Below are 13,983 nucleotides of genomic sequence, written 5' to 3' on the forward strand. Positions count from 1 at the left end.
ACGGAAGCTTTGCTTTGTGCGGGTCGCTCGCTCCGCATTCCCCAGGACCAGCCTGTCCTCTCCATCCTGCCGCAGTGTCCCTCGGACTGGGGGCTCGTACCCGCTGCTTTCCCACTCCAATGGACAAGCCAAGCTTCAGCCCTGATCGTTCTGTTTTTGGGGCTGGCACGAACCCCAACCCTCCATTTCTTCCCAGACACACCAAACTGAAAGACAGCCCAGGTCTGAGTAGCTGGATTCGTTTGGACCTCTCCTGTTTCCAGAGCAAGGAGGTCAGACAAGTGTGCCAAGGAGCACAGCATTCAGCACTGAGAACAAATTTATTTCCTAACCCTCACCTCCAGAAACACTCATGTCCCTGGGTTTGACTGGGGGTGTCAGCAGGGATGGGTTTGAGATGCACCTCTAGGATGGAAAACACACAGGTTGCAGACACCAATTTTTCAAGACTGCCCTAAGTTACCCTGGATGGTCAGCCTGTTGAGTAAAGCTTTGTCTTTTGGTATATCCTGTGCATGGGATGTGTTACCACATGATACCAAAGGAAAAATAATAATTGGTGGCAACATTAATTAGATAGAAATCAAAATGGTCCAGAATTGAAGGCTTGTCTGGGTAATACTTGAGACCCACATTCATGTCTGATTTGGGAAATTTCTGCTACGAATGGATCCCTGTGGGTAAAATGGGGCTCTTAAGACCTGCAAGTAAGAGCAGATGACATGAAGGAGCCCATTTTCAAGTGGCACTGGATGCTATTCAAATTACAGAGCGATTACAATAAAGCCAGGTGCTCTGTTTCCAACTCTTCTTGTTTGTTTGTTTGTTTGTCTTCCCCCACTACCACGGATCACAGGCCAAATGCCGGTCCAGGCCCTGCCCAGCCACAGCAACACCATTGTTTTGCCTGACATAAAAGCTGGTTTGGGGCAGAATGTACCAGTGTGTGACACCAATCACAACCTAGGAGACAAACCCTGCAGCAGGGCATGAGCCTGGCAGGACCTGATGAACCTTGCCATGAATTAGTCACAGCACAAAGAATGTGAGATTGGTGTTGGGGTAAGAGAAGACGTTACAGCCTTGCTGGTGCCTGACCTTGGACGTGCGTCTGCAAGAGATTTTCCTTCAGGAGACAAATCTGGAAGCCACTGCTGTCCCTTGGTCCAGGCAAAGCAGAAATTTGGAGGAAATATGAAAAGAATGAGAGCGGAAGCTGTAAACAACATCTTATGGAAAATGTTGAGGGGTGCCCAAGTCCTTGGATACCTAATTCCCTTAGAAGATCCTAGAAAGGAAACCCAGGGTAAAGGAACCCCAATTCTCCCAGGGTAAAGGAACCCCAATTCTCCAGCCTGGCTCCAGAGCAGAGGGGCTCCAGGTCTCTGTATCTACACAGAACAGCCATTTTGCAGCTGTTCACAAGGGATGAGACGTGCACAGGCACTGCCTGTTTTCCTGAGAGCTGCAGCCTCTTCTTTTAGGGCTGTTGGGCAGGAGTTTGGACTCAAGTCCTTTCCCTCCATTCTAATTGGTGATGCTGGCCAGCAAATTCAGTTGAGGCTTCAGAAATATGATTTTCAAAAGGATCCAAGTGATGAACACAAGCTGTACCTGTCCAACCCAAACTGTCTCAAGTCTGATCTACTTATTCAAAAGATTCTTTTGAAATGTTGGGCTTATTTTGAGTAGAGAGCTGGGAACTCTCTGTGTCCATGGCACATTCATTCTCCCTGGCTTTTCCACCTCGGGAGACTCCTCTGCCCCACACATTTGCATTCACGATTTGTTTCAGTGGAAGAGGGGATCAGACAGATTTTTTTCATGGAGATATTCTGGGATGAACTTAGAATCCACAACAAGAAAGGTCACTGTTTGATTTAATTATTTTGAGTTGTTTTCCACCCCGTACTCTGAGCAGCCCTTGCAGCTCAGTAATTAGCAGTGGAGTGGAGGGGGAGCGTGCTGGACTTTGGCCCCATCTGACCTGATCCATACAACATTTCTGATTAATGCACCTGGTCACATGGCAGCTGTCAGCGACTTGTTGCTGGGCATCCAGAGGTTTCCAAGGGAACCGCTCCCTCTCCTGCCGATGCTCCTCAACAAGTGAGCGAGAGTCGCGGTTCGGTCCCGAGGGCCTGACGCCAGCCGGACAGAAGAGGGGAGCACAGGTGTGCGGAGGAACGCCCGAAACAGAAAGCACTGGCGTGGAATTCGGTGGTGTCGCTGGCGGAGCGGCTCGGGCAGAGCCCTGCGGGGCGTGCTCGCCTCCCCGAGCCGTGCGCTGCCTTTGGCCCAGCCCTGCCGGCCGCCGCTGCACGCCCATCCCAGCCCACGCACCCCGCACACGCCCATCTGAGCAAAGCACACCACAAACTCAGCAACAGCTCCAGAGCAGAGATGCTCCGTGGGAGTTCTGCAAGAGGAGCTCCAGGACACGTTTGAAACCCCTTTCCTGAGGTGTGTTTCAAAAGTCTCTTATAATCACAGAGGCCTCGGTGGAAGCTTTCCACCACTGCACGCGTGGATCCAGCCTACCTGCATCCTTTGCAGGCTGGCACAGAGCTCCCACGTAGACCAATCTCCTCTCCCTCCCCCAAATCCCTTTCCCTGCACATGCAGCTGGAGCTCTGCCCACACGCAGGCGTGGCAGCCTCCGCACACAGCAGCTCCTCACACCTCCCTCCACAGTCCCTCCCTGTGGAGGTGCCACCTGCAAGGCATCGGGCTCTGAGCACCACACAGCCCTGGGGTAATCCCTGCCTGTGTGCACACAGAGCAGAGAGCCACAGGCAAGGTTAAGTTGGAAAAAGCCTCTAATATCACTGAGTCCAACTGTTAACTCAGTACTGCCAAATCTACCTACAAACCTTCCAGTGCAAAGGGAAACTGAGGCACGGGCAGTCTCTGAAAAGGTCTCTGCAGTGCAGAGAGTACTCAGAGCCACAGCTCTGAGCACAGCAGGAGGAGGCTGCAGGACAGAGGATCACAGAGTGGTTTGGATTGGAAGGGACCTTTAAGGTCAGTTCCATCCCCTGCCACAGGCAGGGACACCTTCCACTAAACCATTTACATGATGGGAAGGGAAAGATTCAGAATCTGGTTCCTCTACCTGTTAACTTAGTCATACATCAGAAGGTTTCATGCAGGAGGTGTATCCGACTGAGGAGAAACGTTATTTGGACTAAGACCAAAGGATTTGCAAGAGGAGTGTCCTGGGTTTGGTTTGGGTAATGTTAATTTTCATTCTAGTAGCTGGAGGTACGATCAAAACTGCTTGTGAGACAGTGTTAAGTGAAGGATGCACCAGGAAAGTACAACTCCAGGAGGGGCAGAGAAGGCTACAAATGAACAGCAGCTCGTTAGAGTCGAGGTCTGGACAGACTCAGACACGCTGCTGTGGGGCTGAGCTCCCCCTCCACGCTCAGATTACGCCTGCAAAAGGACAAGGGGGTGTTTGTGTGGAATAACCCACTTTTAATGAGGTGTCTGCCAAAGGCACAATCAAGGAGCGGCAGAGTCGCTGACGCCTCGGGGGAGTGGGGATGTCTCTCCTGCCTTTATCTCGGTGCTGCATTGAACCCCGTGTGCCTGTGCTTGAACTGGTGACATTGAGACCATCACAAACATAATGAGGAGGAAGAGGTCGCTCCGAGGCGTGTGCCTGTCCTTGGTGGGGTTTGTGCTCACAGCTCCCGCGAGAGACGCTCGGCTGCTGCAGCACTTCAAAGGAGAATATTGTAAAAAACAAAGCCCATGCAAACAGAGTAAACAAGGAGCTTGAGAGCTGGATCTGTCAGGGACTAGGGTAGCTTGTAAAGAGAGGTTAAGGGAAAAAAATTAAATAAATAAAAACAAGCTGAAGAGCAAACAAGAGCACTGGAGGCAATATTTCCACAAGCATTAAAAGTAGAACCTGTGCTCCATTTTCAGAAGTGCTTTTAACACATACAAGTCATAATCACATGCCCTTCCAATAAAATCTGGGATTCTACTTCCCTCAGGTATTTTAGACGCTGTTTCTCACAACACAGGGAGTCAGTGCCCCAGTGAAATTACCAGGCCAGTTTAAAACAAACAAAAAGAATTGGTTTTTCACACAGCACATAATTAAATCTTGGACTTGTTTGCCACAGGATATCTTGTAGCCTGAAAATATAAATAGGTTCAAAAGGTTTTAGACAAGATTATGGAGGTTTGGTCTATCAGTGATGATTAAACCTAATAGTTTGGATGCAACATCCAAGCAGACCCCACAGATTGCTGGAAGCTACAAAACTGCAGTTGGGAGAAGCCTTTTTCTTTACACAGCCTTGTGACCTGTCCTGGGTATCTTCCTCTGGTTGCATCCACGGCCAGCACATTGGGATAAGGACGTGTCTCCTGTGGAGCAGTCAGACCATGTTTATAGTCCTCCCTGCACCCCACTCCAACTCAAACACCCAAGCCTTGTTTTGGATGAAAATGATGGAAAATAAACCCCTTGTGAGGCGCTGCAGCGTGTGCTCTGCTAGAGAGCAGTCTTATTCATTAAGGGAATGGTCTTGTATGCATTTGGGCCTGTTATCAGTAACACTCCAAAGGGAAATGGACTACTTAAACCTATTATATCACTGCTTTATTCACCGTGTGCTGCCATTTACCTCCTACATGACGCTGGGCTCTAATAGCACCAGTTCTGAGAAACCCTGCACATTAGCCACAAGCAGCTCATTAATCCACTGTTTTCATTCTTGCAAAAAAATGGGCTCCAACCACATGAGAGCTCAGATGCCGAGTGCTCAGCCAGAACCAAAACAGCTTTGTTGTGCCAGCAGTTCTGAGATAGCCCCAAACAGAACAGCACTTCCAGCTGATGGAGCATAAAGGGGGATCCTTGGCCTTGGAGGAATGAGGGCTGTGCAGCCAGGGAACAGGACAAAGCTGTCAGCCAGCAGCTGCTGTGGGGAGACTTGGAAAATCCAATTCCCGGAGGCTTCAAGTCAGGTGTGTGTGGTGTGCACCAGGATGCAGCTCCATCCCAGGATATCAATTGTCCCAGAGAGAAGAAAAAAAAATGAAAGGCATGTCTTGAACTCCAGCACGGGGAGTCCATGAGCAGGCTGGGGACTGGCAGAATTAATTCCGAGCAGGTACAATGAGCTCTTCCTCGAGAGCCCTTGAGGAAAATGAAAGGCCCCATGTGCCAGCCCGAGGCACAGCCCGGGGAGTCCTTTGGCCGCTCCGCAAACGCGCAGAGGTTGTGGCACAAAGCAGCTGCCACATCTGTTCCATCAGGGACAAGAGCCCTGTAAGGGCCTGGCCTTTCTCTCCCAAGCCTGCTCCTGCTCTGTGCTGAGGAGCCAAGCTGCTCCATCTCCTGGCTGCTGCATTCCCTGACCCAGCTCCTCTCCATCCCAGGGCAGAGCTCCTGCAGGGCTGCGTGGGTGTCTCCAAACAGGATTGTTGCTGCTGAAATCTCCAAGGCCAACAAATGAACCCTTAACTGGAAGATGGACAGGAGCTCACATGAAAACAACTGCTCGTCCATGTGGGAGCTCACATGAAAACAACTGCTCATCCATGTGGGAGTAACAGAACATCTGTTTTCACAAATGAGGCACAAAGCAGGAACAAGGGGCAATACTTTTTCATGAATGAGACTTCGGGAATCTGAGTTCTGTTCTTCTGGTTACTTTTTCCTGTCTTATTTATCCTGCCAGCTCTGTCCCTGTCACAGATCTCTCCCAGAGCCATCAGGGTGCATAGAATGTGGAATATCCTGAGTTGGAAGGGCCCCACATGGATCATCAAGTCCAATTCCTGAAAGTGTTGCTTTATTTGAGCTGGCTTAGTGAAAAATGTAAGCGGGGAAATCAGACTTAGAGGTGAGCGGTTGAGTTTATTTCTGCTCTTGTGTGAGGACATGAGTGAAATGGGAGGGAAGGGATAGAGGGCTGCTGGTGGTGCCAGAATTCCTGCCTGGCTGGGCTCTTAGTCCTGCTCAGGGGAACTGACAGCCCCACCATGCACACTGCCCAGGAAGACTGAGGTAGATAAAATCCCTCTTGCCAAAAGGAAATGTGATTCCAGGATCCTGCACCCTCCCTGCTCCAATGTGTCTGTGCAGAACAGCTCTCAATGAGCAGGGAGCTGAGAGGCACTTACAGAGGCATTTAGTCTCACACAAAACATTCTCCTGGGGCACGAGGGGGATGGAGCAGGGCCGGGCAGACTCAGCTCAGCTCCACTGAAATCAATACATGATTAGGCAGCGACTCCAGCCCCTAATATTCCACCTCTGCACAGTACCATGTTTGTGTTGAACAAGGAAGATCTAGGCTAGACATGGGGGAAAATTCTTTGCAGTGATAGGAATAATATACCCTGCAACAATCACTGCCCAGCTACATGACCTCCAGAGCTCTGACCCGTGTGGGTGACAGGCCCCAGCTCCAGGCTGTCTCTGACCCTTTCCAGCTGAAGCTGCCATGCCAAGTGCCACGACAAACAAGCTGCAAACCCCTCTCCCCACCTCCTGCCTCTCCCTGCCTCACCTGAGGCCCTGTTTTCTCTGGTGATGCTTCTAATGAAACTAAGTGGCTGCAAGCAGAAAGTTTCCACTTCCTGCCTCGGGGCTGATTAGTGCGGAGCTGCCAGCGGCAGAGTCCCGGCTGGATGGGAACCCTCGGGGGAGGGATGAAGCCGTGCTCCGTGCCCTCTGCTCAGTGAGCACCATTAGAGCACTGACTGCCTAACCTGGCAACTGAGAGAGCAGGACCTCGCTGCTCTGGCTGCTGGGGCTGAGGTCTCTGGAAAACACGGGCTGGTGCATGGATGGATGATCTCCTCCAGTCCTTGACACAGAGTTGCAGCAGCAGAACCCAGAGAAGAAGAAGTAAAGTACTTCTGTCGGGCATGCTGCAATAATCTTGGCTGGTGCTGCTCAAGGAGAGCTGGTCTCACCTATTTTTGTGCGTGCTTAATGCTGTCAGGAGACAGTTCCCTGCATCCCTGGTGGATGGAGACTCTTTGTGTCCTGGAGGGGGGAAAGGGGCAGGTGCCAGGTGCTGCTCCATCTCTCCAACACTGAACAGTGACAGAGATCAGGGCTGGCCAGTGCCACATGCCCTCTCTTGCTCTTGGGTAACACTCCCACACCTCGGAGGCCCTGGCAGTTCCTGGAAATCTGGGCTGAAACAGAAGGCTTGGGTTGCCCTGCGATCACCTTAGGGATGGGAGGGGAAAGTAAACAAGATTCTGCTCAGCACTGCAGAGACCAACTGCTCCAGCGTTGCCTGGCAGATGGGGCCCAAGAGGGAGACCATCTGTTTGTGAGTGAAGCCCTAAACTTCTCCCTGTGAGATCCCTGTTGGGCTGAAGAGATCCAACAGAGTTCAGTGGGTGCAGAGGCACAGGGGAGCAGCCATGACCTGGAGGGCTCCTTCAGTCCTTGGTGGGCAACTTCCAGAGCTGGGTCAGGGCTTGGACCCTGAGTCTGTGGGCCGTCAGATTCCTGAGTGTTCCTTTTCCCTACATTCATTTTTTTCCTCTCTCTCTCCACATCTCCACCCTCTTTTCCTCTTGGCAGTCCTTCCCATGTTCGTGCAGTGCTGTGGAACAGTCTGTGTTCCCTGCTGCAGAGCTGGGCAGGGGCTGTGTGCTTCACAGCTGTCACAGCTCTGCCCTCTGCCACTCTCCTTGTGCCACAGACCCCACCTGGCTGTGCCAAGGCCACCTGCCCAGTCCCTGGCTGCTGACATTTCACCTGGCTCCTGCAGCACATCCCAGTGATACCAACAGGGGTTAAAAAGAGGCACACTGGGGAGGTTGGAGAAATGCTGTTAGACCTAAAGGCAGGGGCTGGCATCTCAGAGAGAAGGGGATGGCATCCAGGGAAAGCTGGAGAAGGAAAGAGCAATTTGCTGATAGTCAGCATGTCTGGGAAGCTGGGAACATATTGCACTAAACCGATAATAACACCTTGAACAGCAGGGTGGTCGTTTCCATCTGGCCTCGTGCTGGGCTCGGGCTCTCTCATTTCTTCCCCCCCTGCAGCCAGGGAATCTGAGGCACTGGGATGGCACAGGTCACCCAGGCAGGCTGCAGCTGGAAAGAGGAGAGCTGCCACAGCCCCTTGGCTCTCCTTCTGCCCCAACTCCATCCTCCTTCGGCTGGGGAGCGGGAAGGCACTGGAGCTCTTCGCTTAATTAGAAGTAACAGCTGAAGCACTTGAGAAACAAAAGCTCCTTTCTATCTCTGCCCCACTTTTACTTGGGAGCCAGGGGTGGGGAGCAAATTGCTTGGAAGCCAGAAAGCGCCCTGGATCTTGTCACCATGGCTGCACAGGCACAGCCTCCTGTTATCTCCAGAGGAACAAAACCCTCCTCCCGCCCTCCCTTGTCTCAGCTGGAGCTGATAAATGGAGAAGAAATAAACAAAACAAATAACAGTAGTAATAAGAATAGAAAAATACCCCAGCCTAAACCAGCAAATAAATATTCAGAGAATGAACCAATCGTCTGCAGAACATATTATTTTCTGCAGTGGATTTTGGGTTGTTGGAGAGGACTCCAATGAGTATTTCAGGTTATAGAGGCCATCTCAGGAATACTGGGATTTACACAGTCACAACTCAGGAGCATCCCAGATGATGCCATTTGCTGGAGAATAACAATCTCTACCTATATCCACATAATTGTATCATTCTGATTTATTTTTATATATGGATGTCTGCACTAATAACGTGATCAGCTATAGCTTTTATGTCTTCTTGTTTGGAACCCACAATGATCACATTCCTAAGCTGTCAACAAGAGCTGGATTCCTGCCTCTTCTGCTTCTGGGTCACCCCACATGCAGGGACAGAGAGTGTTGTGCAAATGCTCCCTGAACTCTGGCAGCCTTGGGGCTGTCACCATTCCCTGGGGAGCCTGGTCAGTGCCCACCACTCTCTGGGGAAGAACCTTTTCCTAATATTCCACCTAACCTTCCCCTGACAGACAGCACATTTTTGTGCTATCACAGTTAAACTGCCTTTGGTACCTGGGCACCTCCAGTGTCCCCTCAGTGTGGGCTTTAGAATGTAAATCATAGTGCAAACCAAAGTGGGCTGTTGCTGTTTTTGTTGTGTTCTCACAACTAAACAGCTAAAAATACACCAAATAGTATGGCTGTAAAGCAGTGAAAACTAGCAACCATATATTTGTATTTTGAGAGAAATTAGGGCTATTATGGCTGCTCCAGACGGGCTTCCTACAGGAGCTGGGTGGATAATTTCACTGGGTGCTTCATGCACCAGAGCTCTGACCATCTGCTGAAGGGAACATACCTTTTAACAACATGTCTCATTTTGGCTCCGTGCCTTCAGGGCCACCTCCCTCCAACAGGCACTATTTCAGTGCTTAATTACATTTACTGTTAAAAAGGACAACTTATTTTTAGTGCCTGTCTTTCCAGTATCAGCTGGTGGCCACGGAATATTCCGCTGCCTGTGTGTGCCCATGGGAAGCAGAGTGTTTCAATCAGCCTGGGAATTATGTAGGCCATTGGAGCTGATGGCCCAGGGTAGCTCTAAGCTGTCTTGTATTTAAAAAAAAAAAATTATTCATGTGTGAACAAACAAATGAAGGGGAATAGGAACAACTGATACTTCAGCTTAACCTAGTTTCCTCCTTTTGGCACTGGCTGGCACACTCAGTGCTTTGGCTCACCTACTTTTTTACTATCAGTAGTAGAAATTATAACACTTGCAATTTTAGCATGCAAATTATGACTTTGTAATACAATGAACATTTTTCTTAAGTATTGTTTTTTGTTTACAGCTTTTTCTTGCAACTGCAAAAGAATATAAAGCTGCCCTTCCAAAAAGACTGAATTAAATGGCTGATTATGTCCTTCCACTTTTCCACACCCACAATTTCCCCCACTGTTTTTTGGCCCAATGTAGCAAAGTGGGACCTGTAAAAGTCCAATCTGGGGCACAAAAGACCATTTATTTATTCCTGGGAGACTTGAAGGGGTGGACTCTTATTTATACACTTACCTGCCCTTCCTTTGCATATGGATTTACCTGGATAAATTCATTTAGACCATGACAACAGCTTGCTGAAAAGATCAGGCTCTTGCTGATAGCTCTGAGCACGCTGCTCTTGTGTCCTCCCATGGCCAGATAAACATGAACATCTGCATTGCCCCTGTAAAAACAGCAATGAGGATATTAATGAAACTGGGGGAGAGAACTGGGACGAGGCTCCAGTGCTCACATCCTCCTGGAAATCTCTCCCCAGGACCTCTCTCTGAAGGCAGACACTTGGATGGCTCTGAGAACCTGAGCTGAGATAATTTTGAGGGAGCTGCTGGCATTTCCCCAAATACACCCATCCATAGAGAAGCCAGTGTAGGATTTCACAGCGCACCAGGTGCTCAGGCCAGGCATGGACTTTTGGGGAACTTATGAGGGGAGAGAAATCGGGCAACGCTGGGGATTGCAACTCAGGTCATGGAATCATGGAATACCCTGAGTTGGAAGGGTCCCCAGGGATCATCAGTCCGACTCCAGGCCCTGCACAGGACATCCCAACAATCAGGAAGGTCCCCCTGAGCCTCCTTTTCTCCAGGCTGAGCCCTCTTAGCTCCCTCAGCTGCTCCTGGTGCTCCAGACCCTTTCCCAGCTCTGCTCCCTTCCCTGGACACACTCCAGCCTTTCAATATCCTTCTTGTCCTGAGAGATCCAAAACTTGTCCCCCCTTTGTCTCATAACCAGTGATGGTCAAAGACCAGTTTCCCAGGGGCACGTGGCTGTGGTGTGGCAGAGCTTGTTTGTGCCCAGGCAGTGTGTGACCCCTGTGTCCCCCGCTGGCCATGCCGCCCCTTTCATGCCTCAGCATCACGTGCTGGGTGAGTGTCTGCCCCTCCGCTATGCCCAGCACACACCCCCGAGGTCCCAGCACCCACCAACTCCCAGCATCTGTGCCGCTTGCTTGGCCTCTTTTCCTTTATGCTGCTCCCCTCCGCCGTCGTGTGACAGCTATTGTGTGGTCCCTGCCGCACAAAAGCCAGCCTGACCTAATTTAAATCAGCGCTATTGAAGCCGTTCTTGTTTTATCTCCCAGCACAAGGGCTGTGCTCCCCGTTTCAGAGGCAGAAGAAATGAATGGCTAATTGGGGGGGTATTGTGCACGGCAGCAGCGTCGTCTCCCGGCCCTGATTGTCAGCTCTCCTGCTCCACGGTGCTTCCAGCTTCCCTCTCGGAGCAGCCACGCAGGCTTTGGGAGTGGAGGGAGGAGAAGGGGAGAATGGGACTGTGCAGCCAGCGCAGCGTGTCAGGGAAACAAAGCCGAGCACGGCCGCCGGTGAGAGCTGGGGGAGTGCTCCTCGCTCAGAAAGGGCAGATGCTGGTGATAATAGAAGAGAATATCCAGCCTTCACCTCCAAATGAGCCCCCGGGTTGTTTTTTCCCTGCCACAGTCCTTCCTCCTGCTCTGGGGAGCGGGTGAGGCTCAGGGGTGCAGCTCCACACGGGTGGGAAGTGCTGGCAGCGGAGGAAGTGGGATAGGTCACGGACTGGAAGGGGGAATGCTGCAGGATCTTTGTCCTGTGGGCAAAGTTTGAGCCGTCCCTGACAATGGATCTTTGTCAGAAAAGCCAGACCATCCCCGGGAGCCATTCCAGCAAGCAGGAAGCAGCGGGAAGAGGGCCCCAAAGCCAGCGCTGCCCACACGAGGAGCATCCAGAGCCCACAGCTCTGGAATGAAGAAGCAGGCACCACCACGGGATCCGGGTGGGTTTGGGAGTTCACACCGACAGCACGACATCTTCCATGGAATTCCTGCCTCTGCCTCCCACAGGTACCTTCCAGGATCTTCCTCGCTGGTGCTGTTTGTTCTGCGGCTCCTCTCTCCACCATCGCCAGGCTGAAAGAGGGCTGCAGAAGAAAACAAAACCCAAAGGGTTTGAATCTTCCCACGGATGGTCTTGGGTCACTCGCAGATCCACTTCCCCCTGCTCGAGGGAGGGGACCTTGCCCCCAGCTATTGATCAGCTCTGCCCCAGCACGCTCAGCTGATGCTCAGAGCAAAGGTTGTAACCAATCCTCTCTGCAGCTCTGCCAGCTGCAGGCAAAAAGGGTTTCATTCCAGGATGTTTAACAACAACACGAAGCAAACAAGTCTCAAGACATCAGGTTTGTCACGGACTTGGATGTAACATTATAATCCTTATCGTAAATCAGAGCAGAATAAAGCACTGGCAAGCCCTGAAGTTAAAGGACAAGTGACAACCTCTTCTCTACCCCTTTTGGCTCCAAATCAAAAGATCAGTTACAAAATTGTAAAATGAAATTGTAAAATTAAAGGAGATTTTATTAAGTGCAAGTGTTATTAAAAGTGAGGTTCTTTTTGCTTTCATCTGAGTTTATGATTCATTTCTCCCTTCTAAGCTTTTCTCTGCAACCAGCAGAGCATAAAATACACTTCAACAAAGAAAACAAAAGAGGAAAACATAATTCTCATGTTACCACCTGATTCCAAGGGCTGAGGTTTTACCAAAAAGAGAAAGATTGCCATTAAGTAAGTTGATAACATTGCAGTAGGGTAAGAGGAACAAACTTAGAACTATCTGGGATTGTCAGCTTTTGACTGAGGGTGGTGAGGCCCTGGGATGGAATTCCCAGAGCAGCTGGGGCTGCCACTGGATCCCTCAAAGTGTCCAAGGCCAGGCTGGATGGGATTTGGAACATCCCAGACAGTGGAAGGTGTTCCTGCTCATGGCAGGGTGTGGAATGATGAGATTTAAAGTCCTTCCAATTCAAACCAGTCTGGCATCTTGTCAGTCTGTGGTTGTCAACAGGTCTGTCCTTGGGGCCGTTCCTCTTCCAGCCCCTGTCCCCTGGGCCAGGCGGGTTCCGTCCATCCCAGGCGGCTCTCCAGAGAGCTCCACTCCCTGTCGCCACTATTCTACCGACATCTGGTGGCAGCTGCCTTAGGGAAAAGCGACATTTTCTCAGCAGCGCCCTGCGCCCCCTCAGCGGGAACCTCCCTGTGGGGCTGTGTCGTCTCTGAGGGGACTCCCGAAACACTGCCCGGGACACGCACCTCAGTCCTGTCATGAGACCAGCGGGTGTCTGGGAGCTCCAATTAGCCATTCATGATAATCACTGGGTGTCCCGCGCGGCGCTTCCAGGGGTTTGCGGGGGTTTATTTTGAGGTCGCCGTGAAGGAGGTCCGCGCCCCCTCAGCCGCCATGGCGGGAACATGGGCCATCGCTATTCACAAGCTCCCATAGCGGGTTTCCGTAGTGTAGCGGTTATCACGTTCGCCTCACACGCGAAAGGTCCCCGGTTCGATCCCGGGCGGAAACACCTGTTTTTGCCCCCATCTTGGGGTGGTTTTTTGTGTCTGTTCATTTCCTTGTTGTTTTGGTTAAGGGGGCTTAAGTTTTTGGTTTGGTTTTTTCTTTCGTGTTTTTTTTTTAATTTATTCTGAATTATGTATTTATTTCCCCGCCGTCTCCTCACGACTCGGAAAGAGAAGTAACCGGCAGCACTCGCCCCATCGCTGACCAGCGCCCGCCTCCCGCCAGGGCTCAAGTGGGCAAAGCGCAGCCGGGCGGGCGCTCTGCGCGCCGGTGCATTTCAATTCGGTTCGGATCAATGAGAAACGGGAAAAAAAAAAAAGATAATGGAGAAGAAAAAAAACGATGATGCGTTGGCCGGGAATCGAACCCGGGTCAACTGCTTGGAAGGCAGCTATGCTAACCACTATACCACCAACGCCCGCTGACACAACCCTTCCTGGCTTCCGTCAGGAACATCATTCTGCGGGACCCAACTATTCTGAAGCAGGGGACAAAGTGCAACGAAAGCTGAGAATGGTTTCACAGCCGCCCCACGACGGCAATAAATGCTGAATTTGGGGCCCATCTCCGAGGGAGAGAAGGCTTTTTTCTCCGTGCTTTTTTTACCCTGTATCAGCCTCAATTCTCTCCGTGCCCACCCTCTCC

The 13,983-nt window shown here is 51.1% G+C and overlaps 2 non-coding genes across 2 annotated transcripts; one reads left to right on the forward strand and one right to left on the reverse strand.

Annotated features, from left to right (window-relative positions):
• The first annotated feature begins 13,269 nt into the window (after positions 1-13,269).
• TRNAV-CAC (transfer RNA valine (anticodon CAC)) lies at positions 13,270-13,342 on the forward strand. Its single transcript has one exon. It is a non-coding gene; the product is annotated as a tRNA-Val (tRNA).
• A 342-nt stretch (positions 13,343-13,684) lies between these two features.
• Positions 13,685-13,756, reverse strand: TRNAG-UCC (transfer RNA glycine (anticodon UCC)). The gene has a single exon. It is a non-coding gene; the product is annotated as a tRNA-Gly (tRNA).
• Between the last annotated feature and the right edge of the window lie 227 nt (positions 13,757-13,983).

The sequence above is a fragment of the Molothrus ater genome, chromosome 26, assembly GCF_012460135.2.
Source record: "Molothrus ater isolate BHLD 08-10-18 breed brown headed cowbird chromosome 26, BPBGC_Mater_1.1, whole genome shotgun sequence".
Classification (NCBI taxonomy): Eukaryota; Metazoa; Chordata; class Aves; order Passeriformes; family Icteridae; genus Molothrus; species Molothrus ater.